The 14,060-nt window shown below is 40.6% G+C and overlaps 1 long non-coding RNA gene across 2 annotated transcripts in view; it reads left to right on the forward strand.

The window, feature by feature from the left end:
• Positions 1-14,060, forward strand: part of LOC144930836 (uncharacterized) — a 196,205-nt gene that overhangs the window by 142,776 nt on the left and 39,369 nt on the right. For both annotated transcript variants that reach the window (XR_013636249.1, XR_013636248.1), the window contains exon 6: positions 4,184-4,304. This is a non-coding gene — a long non-coding RNA (uncharacterized LOC144930836). The remainder of the gene's footprint in view (positions 1-4,183; positions 4,305-14,060) is intronic.

A 14,060-nucleotide genomic window follows, 5' to 3' on the forward strand; every position in this document is an offset into this window, starting at 1 on the left:
CTGACAGGTTTGATGTGGCAACCATATTAATTTTTTTCCTTGAAGGAAAGGTCACTGACTTTGGCATGCCAGTTTTCCTAGAGCAATAAAAGTTCCAGTTCTCTCAGTACAAATATTTTGTCTTCTAATTTGACACATCATTTCTTCTTAACAGGGAAGGGCACATTCTTATATCCTCTTTGCATCATATTTGCAATACATTGTTCTATTTAGATACTGAAAATGACAGTGCTGTGTTGCTATACATGTTTGCTCAATGGATTATTCATAAATTTATCTTATTAGTCATACAGGGGATATTATATGTGTTAGAGGGAGGAAGTGCGTGTAGCACTATGTGAAATTAAAAATAATTCCAGCCTACGTACATTTTATCTAGTATTAGCCATGGCATATTACTTTGTATTTATATGACATATAATGACTTATTGTTGTCTTCTAATACAAGTGAACTGCAAAGTAGATTGCAAAAGATCAATAAGAAGTAATGAAGAAATAAAAAAAATCTTAAACGATTTTAGGAAGTATTTGTGAGTGTGTGTGTGTGGGGGGGGTGTTTGTGTGATAGAGGCTGTAATGGGCTACAGCTCCTTTAAGGCTGCAGGAAGTATTTTGAGAGACTAGTTACCCTATGTTGTGTGTCCAAAGAGAATGGATAAAGCCAAAAGAAATAAATGAAGCCATCATTGGGACAAAGGCAAATGGTCCCAGGGAACAGTAGCCCCTGATCCACAAAACTTAGGTTTTAGAGTCCACTGAGGTCCACAAATTTCCTGGTAAATCCTGTAGGCAACTCACCTGGCACGTAAGTTTTCAGGGTAAAAGTTCCCGTGGCGCCTATGTTCCTGTCTCTGGGCACACATACTGCTGCCTCCCTTTCGTCATCCAGATGACCAGGGCCAGCTCCAGGCACCAGCGTTCCAAACAGGTGCTTGGGGCGGCAATCTGCAACGGGCGGCAGTCTGTGTGCCGTTAGGGTGCTGTTAGGCAGCAATTCTGCAGCAGCCTCTCTCTTCTGCCACCCTCGGCGGCAAATCAGTGGCAGCTTCTATCACTTCAGCCGCTCACGGCGGCAGCAATTCAGTGCGCTGCTTGGGGAGACAAAAAGGGTAGAGCCGGCTCTGCAGATGACTGTCTCCTTCCTAAGCCCCTGAGTCAGTCAGTCAGTCCATGAACTGGAGGGAGGTAGGCGTGTGCCTGCTTAACTCATGTGTGGGGATCAAGCTGGTAGGTGTGCTCAGTGGCCGCCTATCAGATTGGGTCCGATTCAAAATCTGGGAGGAGGAAGATTTGCCTAGTAGCTAGCACACTCACCTGGGGTGTGGGAGACCCAGGTTCAATATCCCCTTCTGATGGGAACAAAGGATTTAAACAGGGGTCTTCTACCTCTTTGGAGAAGTGCATTAAGCACTGAGCTGTGGGGAATTCTGATGTGGACTCTGCTTCATCTGTTGGAGCTGCTCCACTGTGGATGGACAATTAAAGAACAATTGGACCCAGGGGACTGGACTCTGGGTCTCCCACTTCCCAGGTGGGTGCCCTAACTGTCTGGCTACAGAGTCGTATTCTCTCTCTCTCTCTCTGGCCCCAACAGTCATTGAGTCAAAGAGACAGTGAGAGCGCATGAGAGAGAGCAGGGCTGTGATAGGAGCAGAAAAAGCTATACTGCCAGAAACCCTACCAAGGAGTTGTTTTGGATATCCCTTTTAAAGTGATATACTGAGGTCTCGACAGTTGATCTTTCTCTGTTTTAATCTCTTGTGAAGGCAGAGGTCATATGGGAGCTGCAAATAAACCCATCCACACTCATGCCTTTTCTATTTAAAGTTTTAGTTGTTTGTTTTTGCTAAGGGAATGAAGAATGGGTTTGTCAGATTGAAAAATGGTGCATGAACAACGCAGTTGAGACATGTTATGCAATTCAAAACATCCTAACAAGAATTTCCTTTACAAGACTAGGAGTCTCCACTAAGTAAAATGAAACCATGCCATCCAAAATCTCTAACTTTTCATGACAAAATCTTAGGACCTAAACTCAGTGTGCACCTTTCTTGACGTTTCTTTTGCCTTCAGTACGCTCATGTTTGGCTCTCTGATATTTTGTCTTCCCTTATCTTTATTTCACTCTGGTTTGTTGTGGTTCTCCCTGAGACTGTCCTTTCAGTGTCTCATCTGGCAGTTCCTTCTCTTCCTCAATCACCCTCCTCATTGGAGAGCTTGGTCCTTGGCCCAGTGTTACCAACTTTTGTGACTTTGATCACAAATCTCATGGTATTGGGTGTGTTTCTTAAAGTCCCGGTTCCTGGAATCTTGTGCCTACATGAGAATTGCTGCTTTAATTTTAAAAATGAAAGTAACTTTGTAGCCCTCATGGCTGTGGAGAAGATCACCTTATTTACTTAGGAGTCTAGGTTCTGTTTTCTGAAGAGACGTAAGTGCCTAATTCCCTCTCTTCCCAGGAGACTTAGCTCCTAAGTCATGTTAGAAAATGGTACTTAGGCTTTTGGTGGTTTAGATGATTTTGAAAATGTTTCTCTTGAGTTTGAAAATATGACCTAAAGGCTCAAAAGCCAGCTGCAAAATAAAAATGAGTATTTTAAAAATCTTGTGGTTTATGCACCAATTATTGGAAAGCCAACTCCTTCTCTTATGGGTTCAATCCTGATGCATTGAATGCTGATACAATGAGGGCTCCTTCTCCTAACTGGACCTGGTTCTTGCTGTTCAGTCTCTCATGGTCTCACAGTTTGGGACATTGCACTGCTTGATCGTATTTTCATAGGGGGCTGTGAAGACCAACATGAGTGACCCCTCAGTATCTCATTCCCTTGTTTAGCAGGACCTCAGCGCTTCTGCTGTTAGGGACTTCTTCCCATTAAACTTTTTCTGATATCCTTGTACTTTTATTCACCCCACTCAGCAGAGAGATGTTGTACAATATTCTCCAGTACTAAGTAAAGTGGTGGACATTTATATTACTGGCCAGTCATAACTGTTTTACTTCCACACAAATCGTGTCTGCTAGCTAATCACCTCTTCATCTTCTGCCACCTGCTCACCTTTTCAAGAAGGCAGAGGACATCTTTTGTTAGTAACACCTTGCAAAGAATACACTTACATATGAAGTGGAAGTAATACTACCATGCTGCAGAGAGCAATGTTTTTCAAGGAGGTGACCTTAGTCTTTTAAAACAACAGGATAGCTCATCTGAAAAGTTGATATATGGCATGCTGGGTGCCAACAAGCTAGGGCTGTCTCTTTAATTAGCATCACATTTTTTTATTTCTCTCCATGACTAACAGTCTGTCAGTTGGTAAATAAATATTTTACATAAATGTAATCAGTAACTTCGGCATTTACACGTTGTAGGGCAGTAATAATATTGGGAAATTAGATTGTTCTAAGGCCCGTGAAAGCCTTGATTTTCAATCCTTCACAAAGCTAAGGTAGGGCCAGACACATTTTAAAAGATTTATACTACAACAGTGCATTTAGTAATAAACTGAGTAAATATTAATATTTCACTGTAATGTGCATTTGGAAGCGGGCATGAGTTAATCAGTCACCGAGTAAAGTAAACCCACATGGATATCAAGACACAGGAGCTCTGAATTGATCTTACTTTTAAACATAGTATTAAAATTAATAAACCAAATTATGTTTTATATTCCCAAACAGTAATATAAATTCATGAAGAGTAGGAGAAGTCTTTAAGAGCACAACACTTAAATTATTTTCCTTAGTATCATTAATATTCTGTATGGGACTGGTCTGGAGCAAAGGGGAGATGTGTCATTGACTTCAATTGGTTCTGCATCCAGTCCTGCTTCCCTCATGTTTAGACTTTGAATGTTTCATTTGGATACTTTGTTTACATAAAGTTTTCTGCTATTCAGCCAGCTCTATGAATGATTGAAAACTATTTTGCAAATAATTTAGCGTAAGATTTTAGTTTCAATTTTCAAATCATTTATTTGTAATTTTTTTTCATTACTCAGCCCATTTGATTCCCTACCATGATGCCAAGAACTACATAATACTTATTGCTTTTAGCTTGAAATGCATGTATTTTTTCAGTCTGCCAGCTGAAGGTAAAATTAATAACTGCTTAACACTTGCAGTTTACATAGGAATACCTTTAATATAGATATTTCTGTTTCCAATATTTCCCTTTATTTTCAGGCTCCATCCGTTCCTTTGAGAAATCTACAGCTAAATTGAAGATGGTTATGTTTTGTTTAGAGGACCCGGGTTTACTGATGTGTGCATTTAAAGAGCGTCCCTTCGGATCCTGCTGTGCCAGGTGACTTTTGCCATTACTGTGTTACTGCTTTTCAGGACTTTCCCCCAGGTTTTAGTTATACAAATGCCTCCAAACAATATTTTCCTTTAGTGAAATAGATACATTAAAGCTTGCTACCCTCCTCACTACCTGGGGAAGTGAAGCCGTAGAGACTGGACAATGACTCCAAGTTCTTTGAGGCAGGAACTGGATCTTCCTGTATGTGTGGAAAGTTCCTAGCACAAGATGGGCACTGTTGAGATAAAATAATACATGCAGTGCCAGCTAGAATTGCTGTAGGGAAATAAAATATGCACAATATTTGTTAAAGGACTAGTGAGTTGTCAGTCCAACACAACTCAAGGGCCCTACAATATATTTTACAAATAAAATAAAATTCTGTAGATGTTTAACTCTCTCTCCTTTTGGAATGAATACCACTCATGCAATCAGAGCCCAGCTTTGGAAACCTGAATGAGAAGTATTTCACCAAACTCTTTTCTTTAAAGAGATAAAGATGATTGATTTTAAGAAAATTAGCTTTTTTATGTGGCAATGCTGCAAATGGATACATTTCTTAGACTCTTGTTATCACAGATGGGTGAGGAGAATGATTAGAGTCTTGGGAAAATTCTCATGAGAAGTGATATTGAAAAGATTGGGATTGTTTATCTTAGAGAGGTTTCAGAGTAACAGCCGTGTTAGTCTGTATTCGCAAAAAGAAAAGGAGTACTTGTGGCACCTTAGAGACTAACCAATTTATTTGAGCATGAGCTTTCGTGAGCTACAGCTCACTTCATCAGATGCGTGAGCTGTAGCTCACGAAAGCTCATGCTCAAATAAAATGGTTAGTCTCTAAGGTGCCACAAGTACTCCTTATCTTAGAGAGGAAACAAATAAGAAGGGACATTGTAACAGTATCCAAAATAGCAAATAGTAGGAGGAAAAAGATTAGGGATATTTGAATAAATTTGAAAGGTGGCAAATCTGAATAAATTTGAAAGGTGATAAAAGGAAATTGTTTTTTTCCACATAACTCTCATTTAAACTATAAAACTCATTGCCACAAAATACCAGTACGGCCAATATTTTAGGATTAAAAAAAGGATTACGTATTTATATGGTAACAAGAACATACAGAGTTATAACTGTGTATTATAAAATGAACAATGATTTTGGAAGGAATATAAACCCACAGACTTCAAGCATAAGCCAACATCTGATTGTTGGGGTTTGGTAGACAGTATCCCTGGGGCAGGTTATCCCACAACTTCCTTTTCTAGGACTTGTTGCACCTTGTTTGGAAAAGATGGAGCAGAAAAGAGGCAGAACAAGAATAGAGAGATAATAGCACAGACAAGAACAACACTGGCATTTCATATATCCTATTCGGTGAATGCTTGGTAAAATATTAAGTAGTTCAACTGATATAAAAAATAGGGTCAAGCATGTTCTGATTCCCATCAAATCCTGCAGTGGTGGGATCTTTCTTATAAAAAGAAAATTAAAAGAAGCAGAACAGGAACATGCTGCTAGAGTCAATGTAGGTAGATTGCCATGGCATTTCTCTTGCTGAAAGTTTCATCACAGACATCCTCTTTCTATTCACTTTTCCTCCTTTTGTGTTTTTTTAAAATGGTTAGCAGTCAAGTTTTATTCCCATCCTGTGACTTATATGGTATTTTAGAGACAAGCAATAATCCTTCTTGTGTGGTGTTTTATGTTGTTGATTGCACACGCTATATCTCAGCATGGCAATATTTTTGTCTTCTGAATAGCTATTGTGAACAATTATGCACCTACTCATTAATTGTCTTCATTAAGCTACTTTTTCATTAGTTCTTTTTATTGATGGTTTTATAGTGGCTAAATGTGTGCAGTGATACCACCAGTGACTGAATCCTAATAGTATCTTTGACTAGTAAACCTTAAACATGTCTCACTCCATCTCCACCTCCCAAACTGAAGGCTTTGTGTTTCACAGAACATTTTTGTAGATGGTGAATTACCTCACTTGTTAAACAAATGGTGAAGTCTACAGCAGAGTCATAATATTTTTCAGGATGGTTATTCAGCTCAGCAAAAATAAATACAATAATTCAGCAGGAAACCAGAATGTCCAGCCTTCATAAATCAGAATCCTTCTGAGTGAGTTCACCTATGCATTGGGAGTCTGCTATACAAGACAGTAGAGGTAAATGCTAGTGATGGGCAAATACCACCACAAATTTTCCAAGCACGGACCCATATTTAAAAATGAATTCCATATAGCTGTGATTACTTCACTTTTATGTTCAATTTCCATTAACATTAAAGTGAACAGGTTTTACTTGCTTATATAGTTATGGAAAGGGTGTTTTCAGCCTTATGTTCCAGTACAGAGATGTGAGATAATACCTTTTATGTTCCAGTAGTCATACCAGAAATGGTATATTTTATATCAAACACTGCTGGACACTTCAGTGGTTCCCATCTTACTGCAGCCCTTTGAAAAATTAGGGGGGCAATTTTTAATTGTGCCCTGAAATGAATGGGATGATGAGATTGTGCTTCTTTTAACATATTGGAAGGAAGGCAGCAGTATTCTGCATATTCCAAGTGTTTGAAAGCATGAGCATGGGTTACGGTAATGACAATGTTAAGCCAGTGGTGCCAAGGTAGACTATGTCAGGGTCAAGGTCAAGTTTTGGGGTTTTTTTGGTTCTGTAATTAGTAACCTATGATGAACAGGTTTTCACTTTGTATATGGACATTTCCCTATACAAGGTATATGGAAAATCCTAGAAGACTTTCTTGTGCAATAACTTTGGATTGGAATACATCATTATGAATTACACATGTCTATGGGATTCTTTCAGTATAGGTGCTAGACATGCCTGTTAAAAATTGTTATGGTATACTAGGGTAAATATATTGGTGCTTAGCTAACGTGGGCATAGATGTCTTATAAATAGCTGAGTAAGAGCTCCAAATTTGTGACATGATAGCAAGGACCTGCGTGTTGGAGCATTAATATAGAATAAAGTACCTTTTTAATATAAGGATAAGAAGTGGGATGTAAACACAAAAGAATAAAGAATTAAGCAGCAAATGCCAATTAAAACCGAGGTTGGATATGACTTGGCAAATTAATGATAAATTTGAACGCTTGGCTGATGATAAAATGTGTCTCTTGCCTTTTGGCAGCATGTGAGGGATAATCCTTTATGGACTGTTCTTTGAACAGCTTCTTCAAACAAACTTTCCAGTAGTCTCAGACCTACATTCACAACCCGTTTTGTTTGTTTTTTGTTTTGTTTTTGTAGGAAGAAAAACAATGGCTGTCTCTTATAAAAAGAAAAAACACGATTTGAGTTCCATGTTTTCTTACAGTTTTAAGAGGTGGGTGGGGTGCGAATCATCATCCACACCTCAGTCATTTCTGCCTGCTTAATCTGTTCTCATTGAGCCACTGGTAGCATATAATGACATTCTGCATACATTATTTAATCCTTTGGGGAATTTAATAGATTTCCCATTTACAAAGATCACCTTTCTTTCCATACCATCATACATAGTAGTCCCATCTTAAAAATAAACCAGGCATTTACCAACAAATACCCCCACATTGATATCTAACATACCAGTTATATGGCCATTTTTGGCAAATGTTGACTTCAGTGGCCACTGCTATCTAGGATGCCATGGGAAGATTCAAAGACCATGTGTTATGCAGTGCTAATCCTGGTGAATCTTGAAAGCAATCAGGACTAGCAGGAAGAGAGAACCTGCCAGAATAAATGCAGTAGAATGGTATGAGTAAGTTTACTTACACGGATCCATAAACCAGCCATTACCTTTGCATTATGAACCCAGACACCAATACCGCAAGATGCTGAGAGCATCCTGCAAGGGGCTGAATGACTTCAACTCCCTTGACCTCAATAAGAGTTGAGGTTAGCTCAGCATCCATCTAGATTAGGACTCAAGTCAGTGAATACAGACCATTTAAAGTACATTTGGATACATGCAATTTCCTTAATAGTCAAAAATGAGGAACTGCTTATCCCCAAATCTTTAATCACATTGTTAATATATGATGAACTTCCCAGAAATACTGAACAGCACTGTTTTTTTATAAAATGTGTACATCTAATCCACTAGTATGCTATGTGGTTCTTTATGTCCAAATAGTCCCATGATCAAACAAACTATAATATACCAATAAGTGTTCAGCAGCATAACTGCTGGCGGGGTTGAGTTGGGCAGGGGAATAGCCTGATCCAAAGTGACTTAAGATCCTGTTGCAAATAATGTACTATGGGTTCTTGGCCCATCCTTTTCCTACATTAATTACATTCATTGGCTGCATATTAGTTATCTGCTGAACCTGCAGCACAGTCAGCAGCTCTGTCTTTTGCAAGTGGTCACACAGAGTCAAATTTAATTGTTGTACACATGATAATTATGTGTCCAATACCCATCATTATCAATGAGGTAATTTCTGTAACATGCTATGCACCTTGCTGAAAAATTGCACCTTGATATCATATTAACAAAGATCTGCGATGGGTGAGTCTTTTAGACTCTGTGTGTGATGTTTTGTTAAATTAAATTTTGTATTTCAGCATGAAGTTAATTGGCACATACTGACACTAAACACCAATTATTACTGAAGTTCCTGTTGTGTGTTAGTTCCTTATCAGCTTTCCAGAGAGTAAGAAAATTTGCAATTAGTTTTGTAAATGGCACAGTCCATTTCTTAGCTTGAACAGTATGAAACAAACAAAAAAAAAAACAAACCAAATTAAGCAGAAAGTAGTGTCTTCTGTTCAATTTTAGTAGCTCTAACAAAATCGTAGAAGATTAGGGTTGGAAGAGACCTCAGGAGGTCATCTAGTCCAACCCGCTGCTCAAAGCACCAACACCAACTACATTTTCCCAGCCAGGGCTTTGTCAAGCTGGGTCTTAAAAACCTCTAAGGATGGAGATTCCACCACCTCCCTAAGTAACCCATTCCAGTGCTTCACCACCCTCCTAGTGAAATATTTTTCCTAATATCCAATCTAGACCTCCCCCACTGCAACTTGAGACCATTGTTCCTTGTCATCTGCCACCACTGAGAACAGCCCAGCCCCATCCTCTTTGGAACTCCCCTTCTGGTAGTTGAAGGCTGCTATCAAATCCCCCCACTCTTCTCTTGTGCAGACTAAACAAGCCCAGTTCCCTCAGCCTCTCCTTGTAAGTCACGTGCCCCAGCCCCCTGATCATTTTCATTGCCCTCCGCTGAACTCTCGCCAATTTATCCACATCCTTTCTGTAGTGGGGGCCCCAAAACTGGACACAATACTCCGGATGTGGCCTCACCAGGGCTGAATAGAGGGGAATAATCGCTTCCCTCGATTTGTTGGCATCGTTCCTACTAATGCAGCCCTATATGCAGTTAGTCTTCTTGGCAACAAGAGCACACTGCTGACTCATATCCAGTTTCTCATCCACTGTAATCCCCATTTCCTTTTCTGCAGAACTGCTTTTTAGCCAGTTGGTCCCCAGCCTGTCATGGTGCATGGGATTCTTCCTTCCTAAGTGCAGAACTCTGCACTTGTCCTTGTTGAACCTCATCAGATTTCTTTTGGTCCAATCCTCCAATTTGTCTAGGTCTCTCTGGACCCTATCCCTACCCTCCAGCATATCTACCTCTCCCCCCAGCTTAGTGTCATCTGCGAATTTGCTGAGGGTGCAATCCATCACATCATTCAGATAATTAATAAAGAAGTTGAACAAAACTGGCGCCAGGACTGACCCCTGGGGAACTCCGCTTGATATCGGCTGCCATTGATCACTACCCGTTGAGTCCGACAATCTAGCCAGCTTTTTATCCACCTTATAGTCCATTCATCCATTCCATACTTTTTTAATTTGCTGGCACGAATACTGTAGGAGACCATATCAAAAGCTTTGCTAAAGTCAAGATATATCGCATCCGCTGCTTTCCCCATAGCCACAGAGCCAGTTATTTCATCATAGAAGGGAATCAGGTTGGTCAGGCATGACTTGCCCTTGGTGAATACATGTTGACTCTTCCTGATCACCTTCCTCTCCTCCAAGTGCTTCAAAATGGTTTCCTTGAGGACCTGCTCCATGATTTTTCCAGGGACTGAGGTGAGGCTGACCGGTCTGTAGTTCCCTGGGTTCTCCTCCTTCCCTTTTTTAAAGATGGGCATTCTATTTGCCTTTTTCCAAACATCTGGGAACTTCCCCTGATCACCATGAGTTTTCAAATATAATGCCCAATGGCTCTGCAATCACATCAGCCAATTTCCTCAGCACCCTCGAATGCATTAGATCTGGACCCATGGACTTGTGCATGAAAAGCTTTTCTATATAGTCCTTAACCTCTTTTTTCACCACTGTGGGCTGCTCATCTCCTCCCCATACTGTGTTGCCCAGGACAGCAGTGTGGGAGTTGACCTTGTCTGTGAAGATTGAGGCAAAAAAAGGCAGTGAGTATTTCAGCTTTTTCTACATCATCTGTCACTAGGTAGCCTCCCCCATTCATTAAGGGTCCTACACTTCCCCTGACCTTTTTCTTGTTGCTAACATACCTGTAGAAACTCTTCTTGTTACCCTTCACATCCCTTGCCAGCTGCAACTCCAGTTGTGTTTTGGCCTTCCTGATTATACCCCTGCATGCTCGAGCAATATTTTATACTCCTCCCTAGTCATCTGTCCATGTTTCCACTTCTTGTAAGCTTCCTTTTTGTGTTTAAGTTCACCAAAGAGTTCACTGTTAAGCCAAGCTGGTCATCTGCCATGTTTGCGAATCTTTCTGCACTTTGGGATGGTTTGTTCCTGTGCCTTCAATAAGGCTTCTTCAGCCAGCTCTCCTGGACTCCTTACCCCTTCATATTAGCCTCCCACAGGTTCCTGCCCATCAGTTCCCTGAGGTAGCCAGAGTCTGCTTTTTTGAAGTCCAGGGTCCGTATTTTGCTACTCTCCTTTCTTTCTTTTCTGAGGATCCTGAACTCAACCATCTCATGGTCGCTGTTGCCCAGGTTGCCACCCACTTCTACTTCCCCTACCAATTCTTCCCTTATTGTGAGCAGCAGGTCAAGAGAACGGCACTTAGTTGGTTCCTCCAGTAGTTGCACCAGGAAGTTGTACCCAAAACTCTCCAAAAACTTCCTGGATTTTCTTTGCACTGCTGTATTGCTCTCCCAGCAGATGTCAGGGTGATTGAAGTCCTCATTAGAACCAGGGCACGTGTTCTGGAAACTTCAGTTATCCGAAGAAAGCCTCATCTATCTTATCCTCCTGGTCCGGCGGTCTATAGCACACGCCCACCATGACATTACACTTGTTGCTCTTGCTTCTAAACTTAAACAAAGACTCTCAACAGGCTTTTTTACAGTTTCATACTGGAGCTCGGAGCAATCATACTGCTCTCTTACATACAGTGTAACTCCTCCATCTTTCCTCCCCTGCCTGTCCTTCCTGAACCGTTTATATCCATCCATGACAGTGCTCCAGTCATGTGAGCTACCCCACCAAGTCTCTGTTATTCCAGTCACATCATAGTTCTTTGACTATGGCAGGACTTCCAATTCTTCCTGCTTGTTTCTCAGGCTTCTGGCATTTGTGTACATGCACCTAAGATAACTAGCCGATTGCCCTGCTTTCTCAGTATGAATCAGGAGGTCCCTCCTGTTGTACTCTCCTCCTTGTGTTTCCTCCCAGTATCCCACTTCCCCACTTACCTCAGGGCTTAGGTCACTGTCCCCCAGTGAGCCTAGTTTAAAGCCCTCCTCATTCGGTTAGCAAGCCTGCCTGCGAGGATACTATTCCCTCTCTTTGTTAGGTGGATCTCATCTCTTCCTAGCAATTCTAGCAAAAGTATGTGGGAGTATTGAATATTGCTTGTAATGTTTTCTTTTGCTTGGCAGTAAGTGGCACAACAGGGTAAACTACAGTACAGTGGCAGGCTTTGTATCAATTTTAGCTTTCAATCATATGGTGGTAAAATTAGACTAATATATTGCTGCCATAAAAATGATAAATAATTAAGTCAGTGACCTATTGTAAATTTACTCTTGTCAAAACATGAATACATAGATATTTTTAGGTACTTGTAATTTGCTGACCAAGCAAACACACAGTATATTGAATGAGTTAACTTGTTCTGTCCTGTTTAGGAATCCTATGTAAAATGTCTTCCTGTTTCTGAGGAATGTATTTTTGTTGAGAAGAGAGACATACGTGTGTGAATAAAAAATTATCGCAATCTTCTTGCTGTAGTTCTGCCTCTAGTTTACTAGATTTGACAATTGCTGCAGTGGCCTCATGTATTATATCCAACTCTGAATTTTTTTTTGTCTTGCCATACACAGGAGAGAAGAGGCATAATTTCTTAACACAGAAATCATCGTATGTAACTTACTTATTACACTGCAAGCATTCCTACAGGTGGGGAAGGGATGTCTGCCCTGAAATAATATATTTAAAAATAAGCAGCATTTTAGTACAGATGTGGAAATTACATCTTACGAGTGAAAATATATACAGACGAGGAAAATGTATGGGTTTCTCTTCCTAATGCCTGGTAGCACTCTTGCCTAATTTTGTCACATTTCATAGCAATTGTTTGAGAAATTTTCACTCACTGTTACCAGAAGCTTCCTTAAAAATCCAAAATAATTGGTGTTTTTCACTCTTTACTGCTGATCAAGAGTGTGGGTTGGGTCTGTACATCTTATTCTTCAGTACTACGTAGATGGGAAAATAAGCAGTAGTGTCTCCTCTTCTACATCTAAAACAAAACAACTACCAGAGCTTCTAAGTGGTCAGGAAAGCTTTGGACTATGGAGGTGGATTACCATTTCATTTGTGGCAAATGAGTTGGTAGTCTAGGAATTCAATAACTTGTTTCTTTTATTGACAAGTATGTACAGTTTTGAGCAGGTCTATCAAAGGCTTTAGTGGGCTGGCCACTCTCCCTTTGCCCCTTCATGGTCTAGGGTTACATTGCAGGTAACTGCTCAGTTTCCCTCTTGAACTGCTCACAAAACTCAAAAAACCTCTTTTGTCCATTTGCATCCCTTCCCAGGTTCTACTTTATTAAATTAACAAACCTTCAAAATACAGTTTTCAAGTCCATCCAAAAGTCTGCACAAACAAAAGTTTCTCCTCCTCCTCCTCCTCTGCCTTTCTGCCTGGGCCTTTCCTCCTTTGGCAGGCCATTCCCAGGCCCTACCTGGCTGGAGTGTCAGTCCCAACTCCCTGGGCTCTCTGCTAAAGCCTGGTTGCTTTTAGTGGTCTCTGATCCCGGCACATTTCCCCCACTTCATTACAGCCTCCTGCTGCTCATTATAGGGCAGTCGCCCTGATCCTCTTCAGGAGGGTGAGCCACCCTGTTATGGATTCCAAAAGCAAAGTGCAGCTAATACACTGAATCACAGGGATTTCAGCACAGCACTTCCACAAGCAGCTGCGTGCAAACGTTCAGCCCCTTCTGCTGCTTTTATCTATTTACCAGTCTTTCCTCACATGTTTTAGGAGGGCAAAGTCTATTCCACTTGGTGAAAAAATGAATTTCACTTAAAACCGTGGAGCAAAGTGATGTTATTTTAGTTTTTTCATGGAACATATAGAAAAAGGTAATGTTACTTTTGCATTTTTCCTTGTTAGGACCACATCTGAACACCTGTAGCTCTGGGATAATCAGCATCAAAACATTTCAAAGCTCCTTTGTGTTCAACTCTTCCTTTTTCCTGTGCTTCATGTCCACTGCAGCCCTCATGT

This window comes from Lepidochelys kempii, chromosome 9, assembly GCF_965140285.1.
Source record: "Lepidochelys kempii isolate rLepKem1 chromosome 9, rLepKem1.hap1, whole genome shotgun sequence".
Lineage (NCBI taxonomy): Eukaryota > Metazoa > Chordata > Testudines > Cheloniidae > Lepidochelys > Lepidochelys kempii.